General features: G+C 45.5%; 1 protein-coding gene across 2 annotated transcripts in view; it reads right to left on the bottom strand.

The window, feature by feature from the left end:
- LETM2 (leucine zipper and EF-hand containing transmembrane protein 2) overlaps positions 1 to 19,425 on the bottom strand; it is a 300,248-nt gene that overhangs the window by 256,560 nt on the left and 24,263 nt on the right. The window lies entirely within an intron of this gene.

Raw genomic sequence — 19,425 nt, 5'->3', positions numbered from 1 at the left:
TTCAGACACAGAGAATTGCCTCTGGTTTCAGGGATCCAAGCACTGCTTCCCTGGTCTTATAGGGACTGGTTACAGTTATGAAGTACGGGCGTTGGTTTCAAGGATCCCTGTGCTGTTTTCCCAGGCCAGCTGTTTGCTGCCCTCTCCCAGCCTGCCCTCTCCCAGCCTGCCCTCTCCCAGCCTGCCCTCTCCCAGCCTGTCCTCTCCCAGCCTGTCCTCTCCCAGCCTGCCCTCTCCCAGCCTGCCCTCTCCCAGCCTGTCCTCTCGCAGCCTGTCCTCTCGCAGCCTGTCCTCTCGCAGCCTGTCCTCTCCCAGCCTGTCCCCTCCCTGCCCTTTCCCAGCCTGCCCTCTCTCAGCCTGCCCTCTCCCAGCCTGCCCTCTCCCAGCCTGCCCTCTCGCAGCCTGCCCTCTCGCAGCCTGTCCTCTCGCAGCCTGTCCTCTCGCAGCCTGTCCTCTCGCAGCCTGTCCTCTCGCAGCCTGTCCTCTCGCAGCCTGTCCTCTCGCAGCCTGTCCTCTCGCGGCCTGCCCACTCCCAGCCTGTCCCCTCCCTGCCCTTTCCCAGCCTGTCCACTTCCAGCCTGCCCTTTCCCAGCCTGCCCTTTCCCAGCCTGCCCTTTCCCAGCCTGTCTACTTCCAGCCTGCCCTCTCCCAACGTGCCCTCTCCCAACCTGCCCTCTCCCAGCCTGTCCCCTCCCTGCCCTCTCCTAGCCTGCCCTCTCCCAGCTTGTCCCCTCCCTCTCCCAGCCTGCCCTCTCCCAGCCTGTCTCCTCCCTGCCCTCTCCCAGCCTGTCCTCTCCCTGCCTGTTGTCGTGTCCCGGCGGCAGCAGGCAGGAGCGTGCACTGCGTCCCCGAAGTAACAGCCCTACAGCAAGCAAGAAGTACGCCCCCCCTCCCACCAATCCCTGTTAGGTAGTGGAAACTGTCCAAACTGGGGTGCAGACAGCCCCTCTCACCTTTCGGCCTGGTACCACTGCACCAGCCGCACTACTTCCCTACTGACCGTTCTCCACTTCAGCCCCGTCTAAATTACAATTCATGCTTGTGACCCTTTTGCCTGCTTGTGCTTGTTTTCATGACCCTGTTGCCTGCTTGTGCCTCCGTGTGCCCATGTTGCCTGCTTGTGCCTCTGTGTGCCCCTGTTGCCTGCTTGTGCCTCCGTGTGCCCCTGTTGCCTGCTTGTGCCTCCGTGTGCCCCTGTTGCCTGTTTGTGCCTCCGTGTGCCCCTGTTGCCTGTTTGTGCCTCCGTGTGCCCCTGTTGCCTGTTTGTGCCTCCGTGTGCCCCTGTTGCCTGTTTGTGCCTCCGTGTGCCCCTGTTGCCTGCTTGTGCCTCCGTGTGCCCCTGTTGCCTGCTTGTGCCTCCGTGTGCCCCTGTTGCCTGCTGGTGCCTCCTTGTGCCCCTGTCGCCTGCTTGTGCCTCAGTTTTTGTGCCCCTGTTGCCTGCTTGTGCCTGTTTTCGTGCCCCTGTTGCCTGCTTGTGCCTCCGTGTGCCCCTTTTGCCTGCTTGTGCATCCGTGTGCCCCTGTTGCCTGCTTGTGCCTCCGTGTGCCCCTGTTGCCTCCGTGTGTCCCTGTTGCCTGCTTGTGCCTCCGTGTGCCCCTGTTGCCTGCTTGTGCCTCCGTTTTCGTGCCCCTGTTGCCTGCTTGTGCCTCCGTTTTTGTGCCCCTGTTGCCTGCTTGGGCCTCCGTTTTGGTGCCCCTGTTGCGTGTGCCCCTGTTGCCTGCTTGTGCCTATGTGTGCCCCTGTTGCCTGCTTGTGCCTCTGTGTGCCCCTGTTGCCTGCTTGTGCCTCTGTGTGCCCCTGTTGCCTGCTTGTGCCTCTGTGTGCCCCTGTTGCCTGCTTGTGCCTCTGTGTGCCCCTGTTGCCTGCTTGTGCCTCCGTGTGCCCCTGTTGCCTGCTTGTGCTGTGTGGGTGTGTGTGGAGGGCTCTGTGTGGGTGTGTGTGTGGGGGGCTCTGTGTGGCTGTGTGTGGCTGTGTGTGTGGGGGCTCTGTGTGGCTGTGTGTGGGGGTGTGTGTGGGGGGGCTCTGTGTGTGTGTCATTTGCGAGAGATAAAGCTAGTGGCATTGTAAATGACAATGCCATTTATTTATGTTAAAAAACATAAATAAAAATAATGTCAAGAGCAATGCCAATAGCTCTAACTTTAACAAAGGCAAAACCATTGCATTGTAAATGCTTGTTACCTTATGAGGGGCAGACAAGCTAGATCTTTATTTTTACCTCAATTGGCTAACAAGAGCTGTTTGTCTGGGAGTTTTGAGTCTTCTATTTCTAAGGCTAGAGATAACATCATCTCTGCACGGTCCTCTGGGAAAGCATACCATGATGGGTTTCATCATTGTAAAAGCAAGGTCATCAATGTTGGTGATTGGGTTAGAATTGTTAATCCCTCTCACACACCCAAGGGAATGTCCAAGTTCAGCAAGCCTTTTGTGGTTGAAAAGGTTTCTGATTCCACTGTTTTCCTCAAGGACAAAGGGTGGTGATGTAAAAGTTCTGTGGTTGTTCTAAGACCTGGACAGGAATTTTTTTTTGATAGTAAGGAAGATGGTGAGGATGGTCTTTGGTTTGATGACGCGAGTCCATTACCTGAGGACTCATGTGTCTCATAACCTGGTCCATTACCTGATCCTATTTTGGATTCGCCTGCTTTTGTGGATGTTGCTGTTCCTGATTCTTCTGTCGTACCTGATCCTTCTGTTGATGATGCTGCTCCTAGTTCTCCTCTTCTAGATTCCCATGTAACTCTTAGGAGATGTGTTAAGTTACCTAAGAAATTTGATGATTATGTTTTGGATTAATCTTTCTTTGATTTGTTTTTGTTTTCTCATGTTTAATTTCTTTTCTGTTTTATTTTGTTTTTCTGTGAAAAGGATACATGTGGTAACATCCTTCTTCTCTTTTTATGTTAGAGTTTAAGTATGTCATTTCTGGAGTGTTAACTATGTAATTCAGAATGTGTTGTGAGCCAAGTTCTAAGTCAGAGAAGCGGTTGGTGCTGATCTGACTTAGACGCTTGGCTCTGTGCTCCAGTGGGTCCTTGGGTTTAAACTTGAATAAATCCCTTTACAAAAACTTAACCTGCCTCCATCCGCTCTTTACACACTTGTTATACCTGCTGCCAAGCCAGTGTGACTGTGGTGACAGAATGTTGGTGAGGGTAATGCTGGTGAGTGTGTGAGTCAGTTGGCGGATGGGCTGAGCAGCAGAAGGCTGCTCCTGGTGGGACTCTGCGTAACATCTTATCCTGAATAAATCTACTTGAAGAATCTACATGGATTAGACCATCATTTATTCACTATAGCACTAAAGCACAGTATTCGCCTGTCGCCATATGACAGTATGCCAAGTCTCTTAAACATGCCTGTACCGCAGGCGTTCTGTGGTTCATCCAATGAATTGCTACGTGTCTTTTGACCAGTAATAAGGCCATAGATACGAATCTTCTCACAATACCAAGTATATCAGCTGTGAATCCTAACAAAGCCATCTCCACCTTGGGAGTTATAGCCATGCCTACCATCTCATTAATTGGTTTAAATATGTTCTCCCCGTATGCAGATATTGAGGAGCATTACCACGCTATGTGCAAGAAGGCCACATTGATTGTCTTGCATTTTTTCAACTGCACTATTTCCCCTGGTGTATGTAAGTGTTAATCCTTGAAGCAGGCAAACAGCTTGTCGGTAAGGTGTTTATCATTGCATTTTAGGGAAGAAATGGATAAGATCTAGGAAACAGTCATGGCACGCTAAGTGAAGGGCGTCAACAAATAAAGACTGGGTCAGTGAATTACAACTGGCCGCAGCCCAACAGGTAGGATAACTTGATTGCCACTCTTATGTAGGTATATGCAGTGAGTGCTAACCGTGGCACCTGCAGGAACCGCTGCACTAGTAACCTGGAGTTTTGTAAGCTTCTAGTATGAAGCACTCAGTCTCGGCAGCCCATTGTACAGTTTATATAGGAATTATAGTGGCCACTTGTGTCGCTAGTAGCCAGGCTCCCATAGATCTGTGGCATTCACCCTCTTCAAGTTTTGATGCTAAAGCCACTCCCAGGTCACCCTCTACTGCCCCTGGGGCATTGAAAATTCACCAGACTCTGTGTTTGCTTACCTGCTGTGCATTCACAATGCAGTCTCGGACCCAAGATAGCCAACAGGAGCAGCATTTTCACAGACTTACCCAACTGTTCTGCAGGTCACTGTTCAGTCCTCGTTTTTTTGCCAACGCTCCCCTCTTCGTTGACTTATCTGGTCTTATGGAGAGCTCCACAGAAAGTGCTATCAGCTCCATGTTATTTTCTGTCCAGTTGACCACTTTTCGAACAGCAGTTACTGTCTGATAGGCCTTTACAATTAGACTCAGCAATCTGCTACCATCAGCCCACTGAGGAGCCTCCTTCCTGCTGTGCTGCCCCTCACCCGTATTGCCACTATACCACTATAGATGTGGTATAGTGGCATCAGTTCTGAGGGATTACTGGTAATCTGTTTGGTAATGGGACACAGTGGTCCAATTAAGCGACCATTTTAGCTGGGCTCCGGCCAAGCCCTCCAATGGGGTCAGTGAATAACATAAGTATGTACAAAGTATCAAAGAGATAAAGAAAATACTCAGTATATTTAATTTTTCTGAATGAAGGCTATGAAGAATACCATCAGGTACCTCGAAATCGCTCCCTAAAACGCTGATTAGAATTTTAAGGCATCTATGACAAAGTAAAAACACTCATGGCAGCTGGGAATAAGAATACGCTTAGGCACAATGGTTACAACTGATCTTCTATCCAGCTAACCGTGCGGGAAAAGAAACAATTTGGGAGTTATTTAATGTAGTCTAGTGAAAAAGGAGGGTGACAAAAAGTCAAGAGTGCTGTGCTCCTCCACCAGCCAGACTGATAAATGACAACGATGGGAAGAGGAAATTATTTTCCATTGTGGAGATTAAAAACACCTATGTGTCACAAAGTCAAGCTCGGACAAATATCCTGGGAGACTGGGATACATATCTGTTGGTTTATTATATATAATTATGATGTGGCTGTAACAAACCTACCGCTATGACCATATATGCCCTTCAACAGATTATGCGATAATTGTTCAAAAAACGCTGATGTTGCTTGGAAATCTGTCCATCTAACTGAACGTCAAGTTATGTCAAATTGGTTCGAAATTCTATGGCCATTACTACACTTATGTGTAATTCTGATTTTAGCTTGTAAAGGAACTTTTATCTTTTTTTAATATATATATATATATTTTTTTTTTTTTAAGTATTTCTAAATATCTATTGTTCGTTAGTCTAAACTTGTGTGGCCGTGTGCTGGATAAAGTTAATTTCAATCGCAAAAACGTCAAGTACAGGAGATATGCACTAAACTGTTGCTGCCTTGGATGGATCTTGGTATGCCCACAAACTTTCATGTATTGGAAGGGTTTAGTAGCTATAATTTTGAAGAGTGTACAGTCTCATCTAATATTCACCTGCAGCATAATTATGGTGTGTTGCTTGGTGGGGGGGTTATCATTTAAAGTGGGTTTGTTAGATTAACTTTTCACCACACAGCATCTCTAACCAGCCTCTTGATCAAGCAACATAGTGTCTAGGTAGGTGCATATGGCTATTTTGAACGCAGGAATAAACCTGTTTTCTGTGAACTTTTTGCACATGGAGTCATGGTTTGTGAAGCCCTAAATTCCAGTGGAGGATCAAGCTTATACCCTGGTAGACATCCATTTCCTTCTCCTTTTATTTCATGTTAAACCTTGGGGCGTGCTGCACACTACAAATGATGAACCATTGAGCTTGCAATAATGCCTCGCTTGACATACATTTATGATTTCCCAAATGATTGCCTAGCAAATGGAAATTTTATTGAACAACCAGAGACTAGAATCATTGCCTTCCTTCTCTTTCAGGACGCCTGAGAAACTGTACTAACTTTACGGCTTGTAAAACTTTAGAAAATGTTAGACAACTGTTATTGGAAATGGAGATGGCAGTTAGTATACGATTTTGCTTTTTCGTAATAATAGTTTTGTAAAAACTACTATGTTAGGTTTAGGTTGCTCTGTTTTGTGCATATCTTTATGTTTCTCAATAATGATTATTTTCTTCCTACCCTTACCCTGTATTTAAGTGTGTCCGTCTAGCCACTGTCTCCTGGGGCACAGAGTCACTAGATGTCCCTTTGAAATGTGCCAATTGGTGCTGCCATCTCATCATTTGGACCTAGCTCTTTGCTGTTTTCTGCAGCATATGAGAATGTGACTAGGTTACACTACATCTTATTTCCATGAAGATTCCATGCTTTATGATGTCAGTATGATGCATTTTTGTTGGTTATGATGCAGGAGTTCCACACTATTGTATAATGCAGTTACTGGCCTCGTGAGACCTGAAACTATGAGCTTTTAAAGCTGAAAGGGGCTAGGTCGAATTGATGAATAATAAGTCAGAAGCACTTAACCTGCTTGTTGGAGGACTGCAAATCAACCACATTAAGTAGGTAATAAGGCTAACACTGGAAAGCCAGTTAAAATCTGTGGTGCAGCAAAACGCAGAAGAGTAGAAGGATTACATAAACATGTTACAAAAAATGTGACATTAGTTGACTGCTTGAACAATGTAATTGCCAATCACATGTAAACCACCAGCATGGTGCAGGGGATAAAGCAGAAGAGGTTTGGCATGGCTGGGTAAACAGGACACTGGGTTACAGCCCATAGTGTGAATTAGGAAAGAGGGCAGAGATATCACACTTGATCAGTCAGAGAAAGATCTGACAATTGAGTATTTTCTAAAAAATATACACAGACAACATTTTAGAATAGGGGATATAGCCCTGGATTGACTGGAATATGCAAGTACTTTGGAGCAGAGGCGTGGCACGGGCAAAGCCACAGGGGTGGTTGCACTGGGCGCAAAATACCTAGGGGCATTCTTAGGGGCGCAGAGACATTCTTACGGACAAAATGTAAAACATTCGGGCGCTGACAACCTATGCTGCACCACTGCTGTGGAGTGCCCCCAGCTTGGTAGAATAAGGCACTGGGGTGATAGTATTCTAGATGAGTACTATGTGAAGTGTGCTGGATATGGATATGCATAGTGTGAATGAGGTCTCGGATATATATGTTCAAATCCCTACAAATGTACAGGGCTTTGTGAGTATACATACTGCCTTATAGCCATTCACATGAACTACAGGTTCGAAAGCAGTGGATTAACTTTAAGAGGTACCGATATATTTTCTTATCACACATGAATTGTTTTGTGATACAATAACCCATTAGTTTAGGATGACATGAGAGCAGCACTCATCTCAATACAACAACAGTGGAGAGGAGTTACAACAAGCAGAAGCTGTTGTCCAGTAGCTTGGGCCAGAAATTGACCATGTAACAGCGATAGATGACTTGCACTGATAAACTTGCTATGGAACAAGAGTGGCACCCATATGCACCATCTCGGAGGAAGCGCAAATATAGGAGAGAGTAGAGCTTTAGAATAAATAAAGGTATCCATCTGGTTAAGTACAGACTTGAATAGAGTCACTGAGAAGCAATTATTTTATCTGCAGTATAAATGAGTAATTCAGTGCTCTATTTCCAGCAACTGAATGAACCAGCAAGCTCAGATACATGCAGTCAATCAATGGCCAGTTTACATTAACCCGTGGGACACCCAGAGACTGGCAAACCACCCACAGATAAGAATTCCCTTAACTGAACAGTTTTCAGCATGGTTTAAACCAAACAGGTTCACCTGGTAAGAAAGTGCTCTATTGGCAGGAAGAAAATATATAACTACAATTGAAGATGGTCTTCTCAGTCATATAAATATCTAAGCCATGCGGCAGTTAAATTGATTGGCTGGAATATTTTTCTTTTGACTACATACACTTGTAAGATGAACCATTCACCTATTTAACAAAAGCAGCAGTTATTTTACTAAATATGCATGTAATAAATTGTGTTGGTGATTTCAAATGTTAACTTAATAAGGAGTTGGATAGATCCACAACTACACAACAAATAGGAGGCCATTAAGAGTTGCATCAACAAATCTTCTCCTGGACTTGGAACACTGCCTACTGGGGAAAATGTAGCTATCTTGGCAGGACAGGGAGATTACATTGTATTTTATTCTCTTAGTACCAATTATTCTTTCAGCATTTATTTCATGTTCACATATGAGTTTTATCTGTGGAATATGTTTGATTTCATATACACGGGTACATTTCAGATTACTTGTCAGCCAGTGTACTAGTTACACTGTATAACTTGGTGTACTGGTTATAGCGGTAGATGAATCAACCCTAGCTAGCCCAGTAAGTGCATTTGCAGCAGGACAGAATACAGTGTTTGAAAGTAAGATACTAGACTTTTTAAAAAGGAAGGAGCTGTGGATATGCAAGAATAAATATGTGAAACAGTAAAGGCCACAATATCGAACTTATGTATTTTGGGAATATGGGGGTGGATGACCATCTCTAAGGTCACCACGTTGGAGGTGCAGGTTAAATCTCAAAACTCACTGACTGTAGACAATCCTTGGATTAACAGGGAAGTGGCAGAGAAGTAGACTGATATTAACAAAGGGATATGCAAGTGTAGGCAAACTATTTAAACAACAGTCTGAAAATGCTGGTTAAATGCTGATCTCCTTGCTTTTAAAAAGGATGTGTTAATACACCTCTTCTAACTCAATATCCCTGACTAATTTCTCTACCACATTCTGTCCTACTACTACTGCTCTCAAGTCATAACGTTTCTGTGCCCTTATGGCTAGGTCTGCAGTATAGAAATATTACAAACACATAAATAACCTAGGAATAGCTTGTGCAATGGTCGTCAACTGTGATATGCATTTCAGAACAATGAAATCCATTTGTAACAGGAGTGGATATTATGTCTAATTATAAAGAAGTCAACAAGTTTTCAGTAAGTTCTACAGCAATCCGCACACAATACAGGTTAGGTGAGGCAAGTATATATCAAGGGACGCGCTGGAGCTTGCTATTATTTTCTACTTTTTAACAATTGGAGGAGTTACGTGCATCTTCAAAGAACATGACGTTAATAGGGAAAAAGTCTTTGCTGCTTAAGAGTTTTTTTTAAATTTCTGTCAATACATGATATTGTTAAAACATGTTTGCCGCACAACATTTAAAGACCAATTACTTCTTTCCATAAAATGGTTCCCAGGACCACTGGCTATGCACTAGAGGGCTATGGTCCTTGCAGTAACATGCGGTTTGATGAACAGATAAGAAGGCTTTGGCCTGGAAATATTATGCTGCAAACTGGTTTGGTACTCAGTGCCTATTCAGAGTGCTGCACATGGAGGCTTTTGTTTTTTCCAAATACATTTGCTAACACTTTAACCCCAGTTGAAGAAATGTAAATGATGGTAGTTATCCAAAAATAAAACTGCAGTTAACTCAATTGTTAAAACAGGTATATGTGCAATCCAGGGCTCCGTTATAAGTGAACACCGTTCCTGCAGGGACTCATCTCAAATAACAAAACACTCTTCAGACATCACCTTCCCTATCCTGACTAAAACAGTAATCCTTATTCCAAAACCAATGGAAAGTTCCCCACCTCAGCACCACCTGAGAGTCCATGATAGAGAAGGTGCGGGCTGAAAAGAAAATGCCTCCCTTGCTGACTAGAGCACTTCAAAATGATGCCACTCCAAATGTGAGAGCCCGGACACACCCACCAAGCAGAGAAGTGGGGTGCTCTTGCGGAAGCTTGCTAACCTTGGGGGCCAACCATCAGCGTTGTGGAGAAGTATGCCTCCTGTGGAGAACAAGTTGATATGAAATAACCTTCCCATGGCCAAAAGCCTAGAAATATCCCGGCCAAATTGAATTATATCACTGAAAAATAAAATGTATTGAGAACTGCAAGAATATAAGGAGTAATATTCTTTCAGATCTCCACTTGCATACTTTTTCAAGATATTTCCAGTACACTGTTACAAAAGAGGCTCTCATTTAAGCCTCTCACTGACAAAACCTGGGTAGATGAGATTGGCTATAGATTGTCATTTCACATAGGCACCATCTTTAAAATAGGCAATAAGCCCTATCATTTTACAGTCAGGGTTGAAGTGGCTAATGGGCTTTATATTCTACTTTAAGAGAAGCAGTAGAAGAGAAGAGAGGCAGAGTACAATATGAACACAATAGATATACGTGAGAAAGTGCCCTCTTTCTGCATGGTGGCCCCCAACTTTTTGCTGAACTGCTGATGTACTATGACTGAGTGTACCCTGGGCTCCTGCCTATCAGGTGCCCAGGGCCTATGTTCTTGCCCTAAACCTGCATTGAAACAAAACACAATTGGCATCTCTGCCCACAGGTCAGCCCCAGGTATATGGTACCACAGGTACTCAGGGCACTGTGACCAGGGAAGACCTCTGAGGGGTGCAGCACTTATTGTGCCACCCTTAGAGGCCCTGTACCATTACACTCGCACACTGCTTTTGCAGGCTGCGTGTTTTGGTGCAAAACAAAGTGAAGAGTCGACATGGCACACATCCATGTGTGCCATGCCTAAGACCCACTGCCATTGCATACATCAGTGACCCCACTAGGTGGGTGCTCTATACCAGTGGTGAGGGTACAGGTGCATAAGCCATGTACCCCTACAGTGTCTAAGTCCATTCTTTAACATTCTACGTGCAGTGCTGCCATTAGGAGTATATGGTGCTAAGAGTATGTCATTAAGAGCTCCACAGCACCATAATGGCTGCACTGAAAACTAAGAAGTGTGCTATCAAAAGTCTCAGCACATTAAACCCATACTGATGCCAGAGTGGGAAATAATGAAAAATGCACACAGAGGGCATCTTAGAGATGCCCCCTGAAAAACGACCTACCACTAGTGTCCAGGCTGAGTGGCTGCTTTCAGCTGCCACCACCAGACATGTTTCTGGACCCCTGGGTCGAGAGCCTGCTGCTCTCAGGGGCCTGAAACAATCCACATCTGGGACGAGGTGCCAATCCTCCTCCTCCAAAATGGGCAGGGTCCACAAAGGGGAGGCTTCAAAGCCTTGCTGACTTTGTGAGCTTCCCCAGGCCACTTGCTGCTTTCAGCAACTGGTCCCCACTGGTTCTGACCCCCATTTTGGGCGGATGAACCAGCGGGATAAACAAGTGAGGAAGAGAGGTGTGCCCACCTCTGCCAACTCCACCCCTCAGGTGGGGGAGGCAAGGTGAAGCACAACTCTCAGTCCCTGCCATCTTGCAGATGAGGGGACTCAGCCAACCAGGGAATGGCTTATGCCCCCCTCCCACTGGAGGGTGGCATAATAGGGGGGTGTACCCACCCCAGGGAAGGGACCCATTGGTCCCAACCTCTCACCTACCTGTAATGCCCCTAAATCTAGTATTTAGGGGCACCCCAAACCTTGCTTCCACAGACAAGAACCAACTACAAGAAAAGAAGAAGGACCAAACAGCCATACCGAAGCTAACAAGAGGAAGACGCCCACTGACTTGCCCCATCCCTACCGGCCTATCTCCACCTCGAGCCTGCACCTGCGAGATCCCGGTGTGTCCTGCAGCCAGCAACCTCGAAAACCCCGGAGGACCTGCCTGCCTTCAACCACAAAGACTGTGTCTCCCGTGAACACCAGATTTGTTCATCGACAACCTCTGGCCCCAGCCGTAAACCGCAAATCCGCACCCATCTGCCCCCACCGTCCACAACCTGAGCTCAAGTGAGCAAACACTAAGAAGAGGTCTCCGCGGCGATCCTGACCCGAGATCCAGCGACACCTGACCTTCCTCAAGCCTCCAGCCGACGCCAGCAGCTCAAACCGGAAGGTCCCCTCAACCGCGACTAGGAGCTGGTAAGAAGATCCGACACTAAAAGGCACCCCTGCACCAGACGCCCCACGGCATTGGGTGGCCGAACTGACGGTGCCTAACCAACCCCCAAGATCCCAACTTACCTCTCCAAGTGGTGGTCGCAACCAGAAGACCTTCGTCCCAGAGCTTGCTGTGCTTTTGCAAACTGGAGACTCCCCATTCCGACGCCAAAACAGCACTCTGCACCCGGCCACCCCAGTGCCGCTGAGGGTACAACTGTTGTGCTGGCCTAAACCCCCATTTGCCCTGAGCTTAGATCCAGGAGCTTTGCTCCCACAACCCAGTGGCCTGCTCGTCAGCAGCCACTAACCAGAGGACCCCTATACCCCTCTGGATAACATTGGGCCTCAGCACTCTGCATCCGGCCACCCTAGTGCCGCTGAGGGTGTAACAAGAGAGCATCCTTGACCCTGGGGGACCCCTGAATCTAACCCCAGAACACCAACTCCCACAACAAAGTACTTACCTTAAAACCGATAACACTATTTTCCTCCATAGGATAACACTGACTGTTTTTCTATGAAAAGTTTTGAAGTGTGGAGTTAGAAAACCTAAAGAAATTCTTTAAAATTGTATTAACTAACAAAAACAATTTTACTTACCTGTTTATAGGTATATGTCCCCGTGGAGTATCCAGGTATACTACACTGTGTAAGAAAAGTCATCTCAAAAGTAATTTACCTGTAACTTTACTAAAAAGCCCATACAAAGTATATGTACTGTATTTCCAAATCATTGCATTCTCAGTACCAGTACTATAATCCAAACAAAGTGCATATACAATAACAATTCAAACTGTTTATAAAGTGCATTACTACTGTAAAGTATGTATTGCTTTCCTGTCCCAGGCTTGCTTGGTTCTAGAAAATAAAATAACTAAAATAATATTTTTATACAAAAACAATTGGTCTGAAAGTCAGTCTTTGAGTGTGTGAATTAATTTGCTGACTGAGTGTGTACAACAAATGCTTAACACTGTCCTCTGATAAAGCCTTACTGTTCGACCAGTCTACCACAAATAGAGAGTAAGGTGCTAACTAACTTTACCTCTGCCTACCTTTGGGGTTCCACTGGACTCTGTGCACCCTATACCTCACTTTCGTATAGTATATACAATGCCAGCTTATTACACTATACAACAAGTTAGAAGGTAGGAAAACTAGATAGCCCAAAGCAGAAGCGCCTCGAGGAGGAGAGAAGATATCTACAACTGCAGAGAATGGACAGGTGAGTTTACCTGTCAGTAACCTCTATATATCATGTAAACAGTGAGATGTGCGGAAATTACTTATATTCTAGAGGAAGGGGTTAATTAATGACAAGAAAATATGACACGGACTCCCCACATAAAGACACTTAATGATCTGGGTTCAGCTTAGAAGGATAACAGGTTGGAGGGAGGAGCCCAGGAATGGCTGGTGAGCTCACACCCCACTCTAGGATCTCACAGACACGGAGGTGGCCAGTTGGTAGGGACTGATCAACATTGGGGGCTTTGGACCGAAAAAGTTTTTTACTCTTATCTGAAAGCGTCTCTTAGATCCGAGCATCATTGGATTTATTTGTCGAGTGTCAGATTAAGTAGTTGGAAAATGTTTTTCTTATGTTTGTTTTTAACTATGGGGGAAAGGTACGAAAGGGGGAATGTTGCACTCTCACGGTTCAGGTCATGTACAATAGGGTAGTTGGTGTAAATATTTGATGATTTAGTCCTATAGTGGGCAGATAATAAATGTAAAGAAATCCACTTTCTCTGCTTGGTCACCAGTATTTTTTGCTTCTGGCTGAATCCTATATTTTGATGGTTTTAGAACTCTGTGCACTTTACATTGCTAACCAGAGGTACAGCGCCTGTGCTCTCCTATTAAACATGGTGAAACTGGCATATTCCTAATTGCTATTATTAACTTACCTATAAATCCCTAGTTTATAGTCCAAAATGTACCCACGGCCTGGAAGTTAAATCTCATTAGAGGACTACAGAACCTATGGTGACATCCACTGCAGTGACAGTATAACATGGCTTCATGCTTACCACTGTAGTCTGCCTGTGGCAGCATAAAAATTGCAATTTCGACCTGTCAAAATAAACCCTTTCGACAGATCAAAATCTCACTTTAAAATGTTAATAAGGCACCCCTATGTAGGGCTTGTTGCCCACAATACAGTGTGCATGGTATTTAAAAGTAGGACATGTAGAAATATTTTATGTAAAGATATCCTTGCAGCGACTATCACAGAAAGACTACATTTCACTGTGGCAGGCCTAGCCTGTCCTATGTAGAAAACTAGGGTACAGATTAAAAATGCCAAAATTGTATCTCAGGAAAGGGACGAGCTAGACAAATACATAAACAAGTACTTTTAATAGTTATTAAAAATGAAATTCAATGGTGAAGTAAGATTTTTTATAAATATTAAGGAAAAGTAACTTTTAGAAATTTGCCTTTTGCCTGCCTAAAGTTCCTGGAGGCAAATTTTAATTTTTTCTCAGACTTCTCCCAGCCACTAATTAACATTTTAATAGGTGTGAAAAGGGTAGAAAAATGCCTCCCAGGAACAAACAATAGGCTGACCTTTCTGGGCAGAGATGCCTCCCCTGGACCTTTCACAATATACAGGGTGGAGGCTGTAAGCATCCTTTTATAGTGTAAAATTGTGCTTGACAGGTCTGGGATGTTTATATATAATACGCTGGGGCACACTTGAATGGTAGAGAATTGGATGGCAAGACAGTTTTTGAACATCCACTGTTTGACTGCTAATAAACCCTGCTTTGTCCTTCCAGACTTCTCTCTGTTTTACATGTAGCACTGGGGATGCACTTAAAAGCAAGGGAAACAAAATGTCAAAACAATTCTTTTATATTCTCGGATTGGTTGCAGGAAAACTCTATGTTTGTTTTACTGGACTCCTGTCTCTGGGTTTATTAGGAATCCAGTGGTTTTCCAAACTGGATTTTAGTTTTAGATGTGGAAAGACCGTAGGGTTACCAAAGTACACTCCTCACACGCACCTCCAGCCCTCAGAGGCCATGTTTAGTGTAGCCAAAGACTTTCACCATCTTGAAAATGGCCAGAATTGTGTAGGGTTGGCCTCGGGAACTTTTACCACGTTGGTTACAGCATGCCCAGGAGTTACTCCTACCAACTGGCTAGTGAAATAGATCTATTTCTCACATAATTTAAATCCGGTAGTGCTCCCAGACTTCAAGGAAAAATATTTTGCAGCGCAACTTAGCAAAGTGATAGAATGGTCCAGATTTCAAACAAGCAAAAGATGAGCTAGTATGGAATTGCCAATGGTATCTAGACTACTGTAGGAATTGAGTCGGCTGAGAAAGTATCCACGTCATATTAAGGCAAACTTTAGTTCACCAGTTGCTACTGCCCTTCAGACGTAGGATATATGGGAAACAAAACAGATTCTTATTGCTTTCACATCCCCATGCTCTCCTCTACATTTTAACCCAAAATTTACTTCAGTGTTACAAGCAGGCCCTTTTACTAAATGTTGGTCATGAAGCTGTAGATTATTAGCAGACCTCTTTCAGAAAGGGCACAATCACATCATTCACACAGTGTAAAACTGACTTCAAGCTAGACAAGACTGAAGATATGCTTGCCACTCAGTTACGACACCACATGATGTAGTTCACCTTTAAGACATGACCATTTCAGAGAAAACTCTCTTTGAGAAGCATTTTCCCTAAAACAAAAAGTGTCTAAGAATCTAGATTCTAAATTGTACGCAATATTTACAGAAGATCCCACTGCCATCGATCTCTCATGAACCACTGGAAAAGATGCCTGAATAGGGAAATGACATCTGGGGAGTGTATGTATTAAGACAAGAAAGGTGCACTATCAAGTATTATTTGATTGGTACCATGAATCCTCAAAATTACATCATATGTACCCAAATGCAAACACAGACTGTAAGTGGAGCTGTGATAAGGAAGGCACTATAATGCATGTAGGGTGAAGTTGCCAAATTCTGGTGCTTTCTGAAGGCAGGCGTTACATATTGAAAGATATCATAGGCTACTCTCTCCCATCCAATCCAGGACCACCGGTCTATAAAGACCATATTAGACTACATTGGTGCTTTTTTCTGGCAGTGTCTAAGAGTGGCAAAGTAAGCTATTGATTTAATGTGGAAGAGAAAATTTCCACTTTCGATGACTCTGTGGCCTTAGAGGCTCTGGAGCATATTCTAGATGGAATGACAGATCAGTAATTTGAAAGGCGAGCATATGACATAAATGTTTGGATAAGTTGTATGTAACTAATATTTTGAACACCAGACGCTTCTGAAAAGGAGGGAGTGGTGGGGGTTTGTTGGAAGACTTTTTGTGTCTAGTTATGGTATGCATAAAATAGAAACTGACACTGCTCTGTTGAAAACTTGTCAACGAATGGTACTAAGGTTATATAGTTTGCGTAAAAAATATAAATAAATAAACATACTGTTATAAAAAGGAATGTATGACAGAACAATTTAACGGAGCAGCCAATTGACAATGGAGTAATATGTGTTCCCTTTGTGCTGACGTACAGGCAGTTGGTCTGGGAAAGATGACCTACTCGAGCCGTTCAGGGAGGTAAGAACTTCCCAATCAAACTCAGCTTAGGAAGTCCTTATTCAGTGGGGGACCAGGCAAAAGAGGAAAACAAATAACATGTGTGAAGAGACTGTATTTCCTACTGATGTATTCCCACTGGAAGGAGGCCTGCTGAGGGCATGGGAGGCTGTGATAGCAAAACTCAAATGCAGCTGTACAAAAGGAGATGTAAAAGCAGACTACAAAAAAAACAGGGACAGGATGCATTCTAAATCTGAGAGCGTATTTTGAATGAGAAGGAATGTAACAGTAGAGCAATGCCTGCTACTGTTGGAAAAGTCACTCATTGTGAATGGAGAGGGGGCAGGGGAGCTAGTGAGGGAGCAATAATGTGGGTACACAAACTGTGGAAATGAGTGGGCCACATGTTCTTGCTTCCCATCTTCTGCTCAATCGTTCGCCTAACAAAGGGGGAGTGTGTGGAGTAATACAGATTACAAGCGTAAATCTAAAAGGAGTAAGATCGGAGGAGGAGCCAAGATGGCGGACGGGACGGACGTGTAGGCTCTCGGCTCCACAAGCCGTCCGCTCTCGCATTGATATCCTGACTCTTATCCTTGCCTACGCCGTGCTGGACCGGAGACATGAACGCGCTGTTCCCGATTGCGTTCTTTTGAAGTCTCCGCCGGCCGTTTTGGTGCAGATTCCGCAGTGTTTGCCGACCTCCGCTGCTGCTCGTGAGCCCTGTGCTGATCGCCGCTGCCGGACGCTTCGGGACGGAGCGGATGGGACGAGCTGGGGAGAAGCTGCCGGCTGGGGGAGCATGACCGGTCACGGCAGTGGAGGGCGTAGACCTTTTCTAGCATAGTGGGACTCCCTCTGCCTCCGGAGCGTGTGTTTGCCCGATGAGAGCCCTTCACACGGCGCTTCCCTTCACTACGCTGCTTGCACGCTGGCCGGACTCCATTTTGGGGCGCCTCTTCGGCCGTGGTCCACCCCGCAGTCATCAACAGCGAGGAGACTCTCTTTCAGCGCGGCCCCCCTGACTGGGGGTCGCGTTTCCTTCGGTGGTTCTGACACTTGTTTTCCTTTGTACCGCAACTGCCCCCCTTCCTCAACTGTGGACTCACTGACGGGGTGATAATGGCGCCTGCTTTTCCCGACGGAGGGTTGGCTCCTTCCCTATCCCTACTATGTGAGGTCCTGCCTGCCCCGGAGACGGAGGCTGCTCTGAGTGCATCTCTGCGCGGTGCAGACCGACTAACGTCGCAGAGCGACCTGGCTTATGGGGATATCCTGGTTGCCCTTATGGACCTGGGGGCAACATGGCGGCGAACCATCCGAGAGTTGATATGTAAGGTTGAGAGAGCTTCGTTTGTCATAGCGCGACCGGAGCTGGCTGGCCCCCTGCTGCCTCTAACCACTTCTGGAACGGATACAGTGTTGCGGCAGGAGATGGTGGAAGAGCGATGTGTCCCTGGCAGTGATTTTGGATGTTTACGTATTGATGAGGCTAAGGCTACAGTGTTTCCTTCCACTTCGAGTTCTGGGACTTTGCCTGCGCAATTACTACTGAGGCTCCGCTTATCGCCCGTTCGTTTGGTAACCCCCCTCGTTGTTTCTGCCTCTGGAGCCTCTTTCCTGCAATGGTGGTCTGTGTGTCATCCTGAGGTGGAAGTGGAGTTTATCGTTTATGACATTGACACTGTGCTGGACTGGGGACGCTCATTGCCTCCTCCTCTGCCTCTTCTTTGTCGGGAGCGGCCATCTTGCTCCTTTGTTCTGCCTGACGAGTGCTTGCGGCGGGGGTCGTGTCTGCAGGGATTTTGTCGTTCTGGCCAGGGCTGAAGGTCTTTTCCTGGTTGGCTTTGCTTGATCGGCTGGCGGAGACCCGGATTGAACTGCATTTTGTTATGTTAATTGCATTGATTGTGCTGATTTTCTCCACTAAATACTGTCATTGCTACGTCCTGTTCTTGACTCTGGTGGGGGGGACGGCGGGTTTTGTGTTGCCCGGGATCTGGGTGTGACTGATCCTGCCCTTCTTCTGGTTCTCTGTCTTTCGAATTTATGTACACGGCGTAGTAGTTTGATATTGCTGGGGAGTCCGGGAGGTCTGATTTTGAGTGGGCTCCTCCCCGCCTTTCCTTTTCCCGGGAGTAGTGGATTAATTTATTCCTTCCTACTCCCTATATCTCAAGTGTGAGGGTTCTTCTTTCCTTCTTCTTTCCATTTTTCTTTTTCCTTCTTTCGTTCTTGGTCTATATTTCGGGTTCCTTAATGGGCGACAGACACTTTGCTGGGGGGGGGGTAGGCCGTAGCCTCCGCATTGGTGTAGGGTGGGGGGTGGGATTTAGTTGTCTTTATTTAGTTTCTATGGGCCTCTTTTTTCTATCCTTCTGCACTTCCTTACTCTGTTTCTGTTCTGGGTCCATGTTAGGGGTTAGTGGATGGGGGATTGCGCTGTAGGTGGTGCGCAGCTGCTGGCGGATTATCCTGTTGTGTTGCTTTGCACCGCCCTTTTTGCTCGAAGTGTTGCCTTCCGTTGTTGTCTCCAGTGATGATGCCGCCTGCTCGTGTCGAGAAGTTATTATACGGACTCAGTTCTCTTGATACTTATGCTTTATTGATTTCTATTTTGAACGTAAAATTTAAAATTAACCTTACATGCTCCTTTGCCTCGGCGACGTGATTATATATAGTGTAACGTTCATTGATTGTTTATATGTCTCCTGATGCCGCTGAGGTTCACATTGCTTGCACCTGTGCTTTAACAGTATTGTGGCCAGCCTGAAGGTTGTGGGCCCGTATTTGTTCTTTTATTCATGCACAATAAAGGTTTTGAAAAAAAAAAAGAAAAAAAAGGAGTAAGATCGAAAGCAAAACACGTTTTATAATAGTGTGTGTTCACGTTTGAAAATGATCTCCTGATCTGCATTTAATAAAAAATACTTTTTTCAACTTTAAGTTT

Source organism: Lissotriton helveticus, chromosome 11, assembly GCF_964261635.1.
Source record: "Lissotriton helveticus chromosome 11, aLisHel1.1, whole genome shotgun sequence".
In the NCBI taxonomy this organism is placed as follows: Eukaryota; Metazoa; Chordata; class Amphibia; order Caudata; family Salamandridae; genus Lissotriton; species Lissotriton helveticus.
Note: the sequence above shows the minus strand (reverse complement) of the source record. Positions and strands in the feature narration are given on the sequence as shown.